The following is a 15,611-nucleotide window of genomic DNA, read 5'->3' as shown; positions in this document are numbered from 1 at the left end:
TCATGAAAGGTAGCCCGTGTTTATAAAGCTGAATAGTTTTCTCAGACTGTTTTTAGCCTGTAGATGTCTTGGGATCCCAAGGCCCTTTCACTTTGTACTATTTCTGTCCCATTAGGTTCAAGCTTGCAGTGCTTCAAGTAGTACCATTGTCTTAAAAAACATTTTTTTTTTTAATTTTACAAAATTATTATTTTGAGAGCATGCACACAAGCAGGGGACGGGCAGAGAGAGAAGGAGAGAGAATAACAAGCACGCTCTGTGCTATCAGCATGGAGACCATCACCAGGCTCCATCTCAACACTAAGATCATGACCTGAGCTGAAATCAAGGTGTGGTGTCAATCTTCAACTGAGCCACCCAGGCACCCCTAAAAACTGTATTTTCTATGAATTTTATTAGGGTTCACTCAAAGAATCAACAGGCTCTTCTCTATTAGGTTCCCTATGAGGCTGCTGTAGAAAAATGAGTTTGAAATTGTTAGAAGCCCTAGTATTTCACAGGAAAGATAAAAGTTGGGTTCATCATTATTTGGAGGCTATATTTTCAGGACAGCACTATATATTTGATTCCCACTCCCACCCCAGGCCCATTATAACTTTGAAAACCCTTTGCTCTCTGGAAACACTGCCATGGAACCCTCTATGTTTCCTTGAAATTTATTTGAAATATGCAGCAATTGATACTAAAATGTGATTTTTCTCTTTTGCTATGTTATGATGGATTACATTTATGAATTTTCAAATATCGATCAAGACTTACATCACTGGAATAAGCTCCATTTGTTTGTAGTGTACATTTTGTATGTAGTACATAAATACATTGCTGGATTTGCTGAGATTGCTATGATGTGCTAATATTTTGAGGATTTTTTTTTTTAGGAACTTTGTATCTATATTCATGAGGAATACTAGTTTGTAGTTTTCTTGCATTCTACTGTCTTTGCCTGATTTTGCTATCAAGGTGATTATGGCCTCATAAAATGAGTTTCACAGAATTGCTTCCTTTTCATTTCTGGTAGAGGTAGTGTTGAATTGTTAATTATTCTTCAAATGTTTGGTAGGATTCTCCAGTGAAGCCATTTGGGCCTTGAAATTCATGTGTTCACATCCTAACCCCCAATATAATGACATTAGGAAGTGGAGCCTTTTGGAGGAAATTAAGTTACAATGGTGGATCCCTCCTGATTGAGATTAGTCCCCTTGTAAAAGGGATCCCAGAGAGCTCTCTTACATTTTTGTGCCATCTGAGGATACAAGAAAATGGCAGTCTTTACTCTGGAAGACAGTTCTTGCCAGAAACTAACCATGCTGGCACACTGATGTCAGACTTCAGCCTCAAGGATTGTGAGAAATAAATTGCTGTTGTTTATAAACCACCCCGTCTATTGTACTGTGTTATAGCAGACTGAAATGAATGAGACAGATATTGGTACCAGAAGTGGGGTGCTAATGTAACAAATAGCTAAAAATGTAGAAGTGGCTTTGGAATTGAATAATAGGTAAAAGCTGGAAGAGTTTTTAGATGCATGCAAAAAATAGAGACATTAATGGTGATTTTGGTGATATCTCAGAAAAGAGCTGAAGAGAAAACTTCAACCTTAGAGAATACATTATCGACAGAATGTTCGTAGAAATGAATGGTAAAGGCAGTACAGATGAAGTCTCAGGTGGAAGTGAGGAACATATTGCAAACTGGAGGAAGGCAGTTCTTTTTATAAAGTGACAAAGAACTTGGTGAAATTGCATTCCATTCTAGTGTTTTGTGGAAAGTAGAACTTGTGAACAATAATGAAGTTGAAGGTGTGGCTTGGCTCCTGGCTGATTACAAAAAAATGCAAGTAGAGAGAAATTACTTAACAATGGAATTTTTCAAACGAGATTTGGGAAATTCTCAGCTGAATAGTTGAGTAATGTTACAGTGAGAGTATTGATTGGGAAAGAATGGGATCCTGTAAGATGGTATGGGGACAAGTGGGAAGGCTCTGACGTAGCTGTGACATTGAGCTCCTATATTCTGAGTCTTCTTCCCAGTAGAAGCAGCCTCATCAGCAGAGGTGGCCTTTCCATCCCTAGTGGCAGTGGCATCCCCACCCACAGTGACATCAGCCTTTCCATTTCCATCTGATGGAATTAACTATGCATTGCTTGAGGAAACTAATGACCTCCCTTGAGGTAGTGGCCATGCAAGACAATGCTACTTCTCAGAAACCCGCACAACCACCCCCTTTTGTTTCTAGACCTATCACTAGACTCTGTCCCAGCAGACTCCTAAAAGTACAGTGCAAAGTGTGACCCATGAGGAGGGGTGCTACAGTCCAAAAGAACTACCTGAGTTTTCTAACTTAGAAATCCAGGGAACAAGTGTGGAAATGGATACTAAGTGTGTGGCATTGTAGTGGAAGGAACATGATTGGAACTTTGGACATTGAAATCTGGGGGAGAGGTAGGTGGGTAGACCTCTCTGAATTAGGGCAAAAAAATTGAAGATACGTGTGTCCCATGTAAATGAGTGACCTCAGCAAAGGAGGATTTTAATAATCAAGTGGACAGGATGGCCCATTCTGTGGTTAATAGTTTCTTTCCCCAGCCACCCTTGTCATCCAATGGACCCATGAACAAAGTGGCCATGGTGGCAGGGATGGAGGTAATGCATGTGATCAGCAACATGGACTTCCACTCACCAAGGCTGACCTGGCTATGACCATTGCTGAGTGCTCAATCTGCCAGAAGCAGAGACAATACTGAGCCCCCCAACATAACCCTATTCCTTGAGGTGTTCAGCTAGCTACTGGAAGCAGGTTGGTTACCTTCGATCACTTCCATCATAGAAGAGGCAGCGTTTTGACCTTACTGGACTAGAAACTTAACTCGATATGGATTTACTTGCCCTGCATGCCAAGCTTCTGATAAAACTACCATCCATGGACTTAGAGAATGCCTTATCCACTGTCATAGTATTCCTCCTGGCATTACTTCTCATCAGTTACTACTAATTTGATGATAGACTGGTGCTTGGCATGTAATTTTTATATCATCCTGACTTGTGAAGGGGAATAATTAACTGAGGCTGGAAAATTTTTCAATTTTTACACTCTTATTTATTGAATAATTTCTTCCCTTATCATTGTGTCCTGTTGTCTGCTTCTGAAATACGTGTGTGTGTGTGTGTATGTATATGTATAATATATATTTATATATATGTAAATATAGCATTGCAGAGACAGGAAAATGGCATAGAATATCCATTATAATTTTTTTATTGTTGCTGTTTTAATGTCCTTTAATATATATTAGTATTGTATCCTTCTAAACATTTTTACCTTTGCTCTTTATAAGTAAGTTTCTATAAAAATTGAGAAAATATACAGAAACATAATGAAAAAAAAAATCAAGATCACTTCTATTTTCCTTTCTACCAAAGAAAATCTGTTAAGCTGCAAGGTGTTATACTGTATCCTATTCAGACAGGGTACTTAAAAAGGAAGATAAAAATTGAAATCTTTACAATATTAGATCTTCCATGCATTAAAACTAATTTTTTTTTTAAAAATTTTTTTTTCAACATTTATTTATTTTTTTGGGACAGAGAGAGACAGAGCATGAACGGGGGAGGGGCAGAGAGAGAGAGGGAGACACAGAATCGGAAACAGGCTCCAGGCTCTGAGCTATCAGCCCAGAGCCCGACGCGGGGCTCGAACTCACGGACCGCGAGATCGTGACCTGGCTGAAGTCGGACGCTTAACCGACTGCGCCACCCAGGCGCCCCGCATTAAAACTAATTTAACTCTGTCAGCATAGAGCTGTTAGCACAGAGCCTGATGCGGGGCTCAAACTCAGGAACTGTGAGATCACGACCTGAGCCAGAGTCGGACACTTAACCAACTGAGCCACCCAGGCGCCCCTAGTCGTTACACTTTTAGATAAAGAGCTTACAAATTCCTTGCTTTGTTCAATCATAGATGCATTATACATTTTGTTGATTTCATGACTGGAAATGTTTTGTTACAGTATCTAATTGATCATTATTGATATATAAGAAAGCTATTGATTTTTGTATGAAGATTGCAACCTTGTCACCTTATTTCTGTTGTTTGGTTATTTTGTCTTTTTGTTGGATTATAGCTTCCAGGAATACATTCAGAGAAGGTTTCTTAAATGCCTAATTTATTTCATTGATGCTTAAATGAGAGTTTGGCACAGTCTGGAAATTGGTACGAATTGTTTTTCTCTCTGAATTTGATGATTTACTCCATTGTCTTCCTACATGAGTATAATCTGTGAAAGTATAATGTTAATGTATTTCTTATTCTTATGTATGTAAACTGTTTTTTAAATCTTTCTTGAAACTTTCAGTATTTTTTAAAACTTATTTTTGGTATTTCAGGTATTACTATTTTACTTAATTTTTTCAAAGCCATCACTTTTAGAACCAGTTATTTTATTTACCATTTTAAAGGAAAGAAAACACTGAATTAAACTATGCTATGTCACTGATATTAAGATGCATTCTGGTCTCGGGGCGCCTGGGTGGCGCAGTCGGTTAAGCGTCCGACTTCAGCCAGGTCACGATCTCGAGGTCCGTGAGTTCGAGCCCCGCGTCGGGCTCTGGGCTGATGGCTCAGAGCCTGGAGCCTGTTTCCGGTTCTGTGTCTCCCTCTCTCTCTGCCCCTCCCCCATTCGTGTTCTGTCTCTCTCTGTCCCAAAAATAAATAAACGTTGAAAAAAAAAAATTTAAAAAAAAAAGATGCATTCTGGTCTCACAGATGTTAAAATCAAAATGTGTACCAGAATTAATGATAATTGGAATTTTATTAACTTGCTAGGGCTCTCTCAAATTGAGTACTTAACATCCTTCTTGGTTTTGAGGTTACTTTCATTGACTACTAGTTCAAACATTACCTCTCCTCAATTATTTCTATTATCTTCTGGGGCTTCTTTTAAATGGATGGTGGAATTTCTACTTCAATCTTTTATATCAAGTTTTATTCTAATACTTTGCATCACTTTGTTACATTTGGTTCCTCTGACCTGTATAGTAATGAAATCTGGCTTCCTAATTCACAGTTCAGCTGTATGCATTCTGTTTTTCAGTCCATTAAGTTTTTTTTTTAACTTTTTTACTTGAAAATAATTATAGGTACACAGGAATCTACAGAAATGGTACATTTTACCAAGTTTCCATCAGTGGTCACATCTTACATAAAGTACAATATCAAAACATAGAATTTGGCATTAATATGACATATATATGTAGTTACATGTCATCATGAGTATAAGTATAGATTCATGTAATCACTACTGCAGTAAAGATACAGAACTATTCCAATACAAAGATCTCTCTTATGCTGCCCCTTTATAATTACACCTGCATTTCACCTACCATCACTAATCCCTGGAAACCATTAATCTGTTTTAGATCTCTATAATTTTTTGTTGAAGTTACATAAATAGAATCATACAGTATGTGACCTTTTGAGACTGGCTTTCAGAACTCAATGTTTTTGAGATCAAAGTTGTCACATCTATCAATAGTTTGTTCCTTTTTAAATGCTGATAGCTCAGAGCCTGGAGCCTGCTTTGGATTCTGTGTCTCTGTCTCTCTCTGCCCCTCTCCAGCTCACGCTCTGTCCCTCTCACTGCCTCTCAAAAATAAACATTTAAACATTTTTTAAAAAAAGAATGAAATCTTGCCATTTGCAACAACGATGAAACTAGAGTGTATTATGCTAAGCAAAACAAGTCAGAGAAAGACAAATATGATTTCACTCATGTGGAATTTAAAAAACAAAACAGATGAACACAGGGGAAGGGAAAAAAAGTAAAAAGAGAGAGGGAAGTAAACCATAAGAGACTTAAATACAGAGAACAAACAGGTTTGCCGGGGTGGGAGGTGGGTGGGGGGGTGGGAGGTGGGTGGGAGGGTGGGCTAAATAGGTGATGAGCATTAAGGAGAGCACTTGTTGGGATGAGCCCTAGGTGTTATAGAGAAGTGATGAATCACTGGGTTCTACTCCTGAAACCAATACTACACTGTATGTTAACTAACTTTAAATAAATTTAAGGGGTGGCTAGGTGGCTCAGTCAGTTAAGCGTCTGACTTCAGCTCAGGTCATGATCTCATGATTTGTGAGTTCAAGCCCCGTATAGGGCTCTGTGCTGACAACTCAGAGCCTGGAACCTGCTTCAGGTTCTGTGTCTCCCTCTCTCTGTCTCTGCCCCTCCCCGCCCACACTCCATCTGCCTCTCTCTCTCTCAAAAATAAACATTAAGAAGTATTTTTAATAAATTTTTAAAATACTACAGTTAATACAAAAACTATAGGCTAATATTCCTGATGAATATAGATGCAAATATTCTTAGCAAAATATTAACAAACGAAATTCAACAGCACGTTGAAAGGATCATACACCACTATCAAGTGGGATTTCTCCTTGGGATGCAAGAATGGATGAGCCTAAATGTCCATCAACTGATGAATGGATAAAGAAATTATGGTTTGTATATACAATGGAATACTATTTGGCAATGAGAAAGAATGAAATATGGCCTTTTGTAGCAACGTGGATGGAACTGGAAAGTGTTATGCTAAGTGAAATAAGTCATACAGAGAGACAGATACCGTATGTTTTCACTCTTATGTGGATCCTGAGAAACTTAACAGAAGACCATGGGGAAGGGGAAAAAAAAGGGAGGGAGCCAAACCATAAGAGACTCTTAAAAACTGAGAATAAACTGAGGGTTGATGGGGGGTGGGAGGGAGGGGAAAGTGGGTGATGGGCATTGAAGAGGGCACATGTTGGGATGAGCACTGGGTGTTGTATGGAAACCAATTTGACAATAAATTTCATATAAAATTAATAAACATTTTTAAAAATTACAAAAAAAGAATGGATTAACTTGCAAATCAATAAATGTGTTATACCACATTAATGAAAGTTAAAAATATGATCACCTTATATGAAGAAAAAGTGTTTGATAAAGTTTAACATCCTTTCATATTGAGAACTTAAAAAAAACTGGGTATGAAAGAAATATATATCAAAATAATAAAGGCCATATTTGACAGACTCACAGCTAACATCCTATTTAACACTGAAAGGCTGAATGTTTTCCCTCTAAGATCAAGAACAACACAGAGTGCCCATCCATGCTCACCACCTATTCATATAGTACTGGAAGTTCTAGCCAGACCCATCAATACAATAAATAAAATAAAATAAAAAATACAATACAATACAATAAAAATAAAATACATCCTAATCAGAAAGTAAAACTGTCTCTGTTTGTTAATGACATGACCTTACATATAGAAAATCCTAAAGATGCCACCATAAAACTGTTAGAACTAACACACAAGTTGAGTAAAGTTAACAGGATATAAAATCAACATACAAAAATCAGTTATGTTTCTATATACTAACACTGAACTCTCTGAAAAAGAAATAAAACACTCCCATTGAAAATAGCATAGGGGCACCTGGGTGGCTCCGTTGGTTAAGCATCCATCTCTTGATTTTGGCTCAGGTCATGATTTCATGGTTTGTGAGTTCAAGCCCCACATTGGGCTTCACTTGATAGTGCAGAGCCTGCTTGGGTTTCTCTCTCTCTCTCTGCCCCTCTCCTGCTTGCTGTCTCTCAAAATAAATAAATAAACTTAAAAATTACAAAAAAAATAGCGTAAAAAATAATAAAATACTCAGGAATAAATTTCACCAAGGAAGTAAAACATCTGTACACTGAAAACTATTAAACACTGATGAAAGAAATTGAAGAAGACACAAATTAATGGAAAGGTATTCTATATTTATGGATCAGAAGAATAATATTGTTAAAATGTTCATACTACCAAAGCCATGTACAGATTCAATGCAATATCTATCAAAATTCCACTGACATTTCTCACAGAAATAGAAAAAACAATCCTAAAATAATTATGAAACCAGAAAAGACCCTGAATATCCAAATGCCATCTTGAGAAAGAACAAAGATGGAGATGTCACATTTCCTGGTTTCAAACTATACTACAAAGCTATAGTAAGCAAAACAATATGATACTGGCATAAAAATAGACACCTAGACTGATGGAACAGAACTGAGAGCCCTGAGATAAAATCACATATATTCATCCAGCTGATATTTGATAAAGGAGTCAAGAATACTCAATGAGGAAAGGATAATCAATAAATGGTGCTGGGAAAAGTGGATATTCAAATGTAAAAGAATGAAATTGGACCTGTATCTTACATCATTAACATAAACAAAAATTAACATTAACATTAAAAAAGTAAATAAAAAACATAACCATTAACAAAAATTAAGTTGAAATGGACTAAATACTTGAATATAAAACCTGAAGTCATAAAATTTCTAGAGGAAAACACTGGAAAACTGGTCTTGGCAATGATATTTTGGATATGACACCACAAGCACAGGCAACAATAGCAAAAGTAAACAAGTGAGACTACATCAGACTAAAAAGCTTCTGTGCAGCAAAAGGAATCAACAAAATGAAAAGGCAGCCTTTTTGGAATGGGGGAAAATATTTGCAAACTAAATAGCTGCAAACCATATATTTGATATCCCAAATGTGTAAGGAACTCATACAACTCACAAGGAAAAAAAAAGCAATCAATCAGATTTAAAAATGGGCAGAGTACTTGAATAGACATTTTTCTTTTTTTTTTAATTTTTTTTTTCAACGTTTATTTATTTTTGGGACAGAGAGAGACAGAGCATGAACGGGGGAGGGGCAGAGAGAGAGGGAGACACAGAATCGGAAACAGGCTCCCGGCTCTGAGCCATCAGCCCAGAGCCGACACGGGGCTCGAACTCACGGACCGCGAGATCGTGACCTGGCTGAAGTCGGACGCTTAACCGACTGTGCCACCCAGGCGCCCCGAATAGACGTTTTTCTAAAGAATACATACAAATGGTCAACAGTTATATGAAAAGATGCTTGGCATCACTAATCATCAGGGAAATGCAAATCAAAAACACAAGGAGATATCACCTCACATCTATTAGAATGGCTATCCTTAAGAAGACGAGATAACAAGTGGTGTCCAGGATGCAGAGAAAAGGGAGCCCTTGCACACTGTTGGTGGGAATATAAATTGGTACAGCCATTATGGAAAACTGTATAGAGGTTCCTCAAAAACTTAAGAATAGAACTATCATATGATCTAGCAATACCACATCTAGGTATATGTCTAAAGGAAATGAAATTACTATCTCATATCTCTATATCAAAGATATGTCTGTACCTCTATGTTCATTGCAACATTATTCACAATAGCCAAGGGAAGGCAACAAACCTGTTTGCCTACCAACACGTGGATAAAGAAAATGTTATATATACATGTACCTAACATATGTACACGTTATCATATGTATATATATAACACATTTAGTGTATATAAAGATATAGATGCACACACACACACGCACACACACACACACACAATGGAATGTTACTCAGCTATAAAAAGGAAGGAAATCCTGTTATTTGAGACAACATGAATGAACTTTGAGGGTATTATTGTAAGTGAAATAAATCAGATAAAGACAAATATTGTATCTTCTCACTTATGTGTGGGGCCTTAAAAAACTGAACTCACTGAAACAAAGAGTAGATTAGTGTCTGCCAGGGTCTAGGATATTGAGAAAATGGGGAAATGTTGGTTAAAGGGTATAAACTTCCAGTTAGAAGATGAATAAGCTCTAGGGATCTTCTGTCCAGCTTGGTGACTAGAGTCAACCATATACTTGTATACTTGAAAGTTGCTAAGAGAGTGGATCTTAAATGTTCTTTCACACATGAATACACATAAAGAGCTAATTGTGAGATAATTATCTGTTAATGTGTGTTAGGTGATGTGGTAATGTGAGGTAATGATGTGTTAAGGGTAATGACTATCCTTATGTAGTAATAATTTCACAATATTTACATATACCAAATCTTCACATTGTACATCATAAACTTATATAATGTTATATGTCAAACATATCTCAATAAAGGTGAGGGGGAAAATTAATGAATCAATTGTTTCCTGGAAGTCCACAAATGAAGGCAAATGGCATAGAGTTAAATGGTATTCTATATGACTTTAGCATTTGCTTCATTTTCTTACCTACAAGTGCCAATAAATTTAAGTTTACATTGTCATTGTTGTTGATCTACCGAAACCTGAGGGGGACTGGCTAAGAATTACCACATCATAATAACAGGTAAAATTTTCTGAGCTTTTAGTATGTGCCAGGGGCTGGTCTAAGGAATTGACACTATTACCTTATCCCCCACTCCTAATAATGTTATGAAGTGGGTAATCCTATTTTACAGTTAAGAAATGATGGCAAAGACACCTTGGAAGACAGTTTGATGGTTTCTTACAAAACTAAATATACTCTTACCATATAGTCCAGCAATGGAATTCCTCTGTATTTACCCATAATAGTTGTAAACTTATGTCTGCATAAAAACCTGCACACTGATGTTTATATTTATAGCAGCTTTATTCTTAATTGCCATAACTCAGAAGAAAGCAAGATGATCTTCAGTAGGTGAATGGATAAACTATGGTACCTCCTGGGGATAGTTACTCAGTGCTAAAAAGAAATGAGCTACCAAGCCACCAAAAGACATGAAGGAGAGGTGTCTGGGTGACTCAGTTGGTTCAGCATCCAACTCTTGATTTTGGCTCAGGTCATGAACTTGCAGTTTGTGAGATGGAGCCCCATGTTGGGCTCCGAGCTACCAGCATGGAGCCTGCTTGGGATTCTCCCTATGCCCCTCCCCCACTCACTTGGGCATGTGCTCTATCAAAATAAATAAACGTGAAAAAAAAAAGACATGAAGGAAATTTAAATTCATATTACTAAGTAAAAGAAATCAATCTTGGAAAAGGTTACAGATGGTCTGATTCTGAGTATATGATATTCTGGAAAAGGCAAATCTGGAAAGGGGGAACCTGAGCCACCCAGGTTCCCCAGGGATATTGATAATGGAGGAAACTACATATGTGTCAGGCAGGGGGTAAATGGGAAATCTGTGTACCTTCCTCTCAATTTTGTTGTAAACCTAAAACTGCTCCATAATAAAGTCTTAAAAAAATTTTTTAAAGAAAAAACTATGGCAAGGAGAGTCTCAGTTTAACACATCCATGAAGCTCTAGGCAGTTTGGCTGGGGCTGGTTAGTCTAGGATAGTTTCACCGGTGGTTGGCAAGTTGGCTACCAGTGTATCTTGGTTCTTTACTAGATGACTATTCTAGCATGCTACAACAGATTCATTCACACCAGGTTCATTCACACCATTCACACACAAAAATGGGCAAATTCCATTCGTCAAGTCACTGCTTATATCACATTTATTGATGTCCCAATAGCAAAAGCATGTGGTTAAGCCCAGATTCAGGAGATGGAGAAATAAACACTGCTCCATTTTGCGGTGTTTAATGGAGGATGGAAGGAGCAGCAAAGTCACATTACGAAGTGAATATAGAATGGCATAAATTATTGTGACTGTTTTTATAGTTAACCACACCAACTATGTCTGTAAATATCTTAAATAAAGATGATCTAAGTATTTCAATTAAAAGGTAAAGACTACCAGGGTGCCTGGGTGGCTCAGCTGGTTGAGCATCAGACTCTTAATTTTGGTTCAGGTCATGATCCCAGCCAGGGTCATGGAATTGAGCCCCACATCAGGCTCTGTGCTGAGTGTAGAGCCTGCTGGAGATCCTTTCTCTCTCTCTTCTGTCTCTCTCTCTCTTTCTCACCCCTTCCTTCTCCCCTGCTTTGGCAGGTTGGCTCTCTAAAAAAAACTGAGACTATCAGACTAGATTTTATGTAAAAAGATCTACAAGACATACATTACGTATGACAGAGAACGGTTGAAAGTAAAAAGATGGTGGAGGGAACAACATGCAAATGCTAACCAAAAAAATGCTGGGGTAGCTATTTTAATAGCTGATAGACTTTGAGGAAATAGATATTTCTAAAAATAAATAGGAACATAATGATAAAAGGAGCAATTCAACAGAAAAACTAATTCTAAATTTTATTGTCTCTCTCTTTTTTTCTAATTTGACAGAGAGAGAGAGAGAGAGAGAGAGAGAGAGAGAGTGTGTGTGTGTGCGCGCGCGCGCGTGCAGGGGAGAGAGGCAGAGGGAGAGAGAGAGAGAGAGAGAAAGAGAGAGAGAGAATTCCAAACAGGCTCCAAGCTCAGCATGGAGCCCAATGTGGGGCACAATCCCATGACCCTGGGATCATAACCTGAGCCAGAATGAAGAGTCTGATGCTCAACTGACTGAGCAACCCAGGTGCCCTGGAATATATATTCTTTTCAAGTGAATGTGGACTGTGTGGCAAAATAAACCATACACTGGGCCATATAGCAAATCTAATATACTTCATAGGATTGAAATCATGTATAGTCTCGTGTCTGACCACAATGGAATTAAACTAAAAACCAAAAACCATTACAAAACAAAACATTGAAAACTTCCCAAGTTATCCAAACTTAAGGAACATAACTCTACAAAAGCAGTGGATCAAATAATGACAATGGAATTTAAAAGATATTTTGAACTTTTTGATAGTGAAAATCAAAAAGGGATTTTTGCTTTTACTGGGATGCAGTAAAAGCAGCGATTTGAGGGCATGTTTGTAGCTCTAAATGCATATATTAGAAAGGAGCAAATACTGAATATGAATAATGTAAGCCTCCATCATAAGAAACTAAAAGAAAGAATATCAAATTAAACCAAAAGAAAGTAAAAGGAAAGAAGAAATAAAGATGTGTATGGACATCACTAAAATAGAAAGCAAACTTGTAATAGAGAAAATAAACTGAGCCAAAAGCTAGTTCTTTGAAAGATCAACAGAATTGATAAGCCATAGCAAGACTGACCAAAAAAGAAAACAATCCCACAAATATCAGGTATGGAAAAAGATTTTATAGATATTAAAGGGTAAACAAGAAGGCATTATGGACAACTTTACACCAATAAATTTGATCTTGAAAGAAATAAAACATTTCTTAAAAAATACAACTTGCAAAAATGACATGAGAAAAAATATAAATTTGAGTAGTTGTTAAAAAAAAAATAAATCTTCATTTATAAATCTCCCACAAGGAAAATTCCAGTTCCAGATGTTTTTACTGGTGAATTCTTCCAAATATTTGATGGAACAGAAAATATCAGTCATGTACAAATTCTTACAAAGAAAAGAAAAAGGGGAATGACTTCCCGATTTCCTCTATGAAGCCAAAAACATCTTTATATTAACCCTGGAAATTTCAGGACAAGAAAAACATAAAAGCAAAGCCCTAAACAAAATATAGCTAGGCAAATTCAGTGAATGATAAAGAAGATAATAAATCATGACCAAATGAGTATTCTAGGAATGCTAGATGGTTTCACATACAAAAAATAATCAGTGTAACTTACCACATTAACAGAATAAAGGAGAAAAATCTTATGATCATCTAATGTGCAGGCTATCCATTAAAAAAATTCAACATCCATTAAAACAATTCTCAACAAAAGTGGCAGGAAAGAAAATTGCCTCAATCTGATAAAGAACATCTTTAAATAATCTCAGATAACAAACCTAATGGATTCCTCAAGGGAATAAAACAAGGATATCTACATTTGATACTTGCATTTATTATCATACTGGAGACCCAAGCCAGTGCAATAAACAGGAAAAAAGGAAAAAGTATAAAGATTGGAAAAAGAAGAAATATAACAGTATCTGTCAATAACATAATTTGTATGTAGAAAATCCAAAAAAGAATTCTAAAACTTTTTTTTTAATGTTTATTTTGAGTGAGAGAGAGAAAGAGAGAGAAAATATGAGCAGGGGAGGGGTAGAGAAAGAGGATGAGAGAGAATCCCAAGCAGATATGCCATGGGATTCAATCCCACAGAACTTCGAGATCATGACCTGAGCTGAAATCAAGAGTCGGAAGTTTAACCAAATGAACCACCCAGGCACCCCTAGAATTCTAAAACTCTTAATAAATAAGCAAATTTAGCATAATTACTGGATTTAAGTACATATAAAAACAGAATTTGTGTCTCTATATACCAGCTTAAATTAAACAGTAAAATAAAAAAACAAAAGTATTTCTCATAGCAACAAAACACGAAAATAACAAAAAGGCACAAAAATTCTCAACAAAGTACTAACAAATTGAATCTAGTAACAAACAAAAAAATAATTTATACACCAGGACCAAGTGAGATTTATGCCAGGAATGCAAGGTTGGTGGTGTAGCATGCAAAAAATCAATGTAATATATCAATAGAATAAAGGACAGAAAGCACATGATGTCTGACAAAGAAAAAAAATTTAACAATATCTACTATCCTTTCATGATAAAAACACTCAACAAAGTCAGAATAGAGGAAAACTTCCTCATTCTAGTAAAGGGAATTTATGAAAAATCGACAGCTAACATCATAATTAACTAAGACAATGATTTCCCCCAAGGTATGTGGAAAATCCATACAATAGAAGAGTATTCAGCAATAAAGAGTAATAAAGTAATGTTACATGCTACAACAAAGATAAATCTTGATAAAATTATGTTAAGTGAAAGTCACAAAAAAACAAATATTGTAGGATTCCATTTATATGCATTATCCTGAATAGGCAATTCTGTAGATACAGATAGAAGATAAATGGTTGCCTGTGACTGGGGGACAGGAGACAGGAATTGGGAATTACTGCTAAGGGGTGTGGGATTCCTTTTTCAGGCGATGAAAATGTAAAATCATTGACTGTGGGGTAATTGGGTGTATAACTGTAAATATACTAAAAACCACTGAAGTGAACAATTTGCAGGGCTCAAATTCACGAACCATGAGTTAATGACTTAAGCCAAAATCAAGAGTCAGATGCTCAACCAACTGAGCCATCCATGAAGTGAACACTTCAAATGGGAGAATTTTATGTTAATTGTATCTCAATAAAGCTGTTTTTTTATAAAGACATAAATGCTTTCCAATGAAAATTATAAAACGTTGCTGAGATAAATTAATGAGGACTCAAAGAAATGGAGAGATATGCCAATATTTGTGAATTGCAAGACTTAGTATTAAGATATCAATTCATCCTACATTTACAGGGTCAAAGAAAGCCAGTTAAGTCCCTCCAGGTTTCTTTGTGTAAATCAACCAGCTGTTTCTTGAAATATATATGGAATTGCATAGGACCTAGAATGCCCAATATAATGAAAAAGAATAAAGTTTAAAATGTATACCATGATATTTCAATACTTACTCTAAAGACAGCTTGGTATTAGTGCAAGATAGCTAAATATACCAATGAGAAAATATAGTACAGAAATAGGCTCACAGATATAAAGTCACTTGACTTATTACAAAGGCACCATTGCAATTCAATAAATAGTGATGGAGCAACTGGTTATACGTATGGGGGAAAAATCTCTTGATCCTCACCTCAAAAGAAAGAAACAAAACAATTAATTTGAGATGAATCATAACTATAAATGTGAAAGGTGAAACAATAAAATCTCTAGAAGAAAAATAGAATATCTTCAGGTCCTATGGTAGGCAGAGGCTTTTAAACAGAATGAGACATC

The sequence above is a fragment of the Lynx rufus genome, unplaced genomic scaffold (assembly GCF_022079265.1).
Source record: "Lynx rufus isolate CCGP_SWC_20201006 ecotype Redwood Valley unplaced genomic scaffold, mLynRuf1.p SCAF_16, whole genome shotgun sequence".
Taxonomy (NCBI): Eukaryota; Metazoa; Chordata; class Mammalia; order Carnivora; family Felidae; genus Lynx; species Lynx rufus.
Note: the sequence above shows the minus strand (reverse complement) of the source record.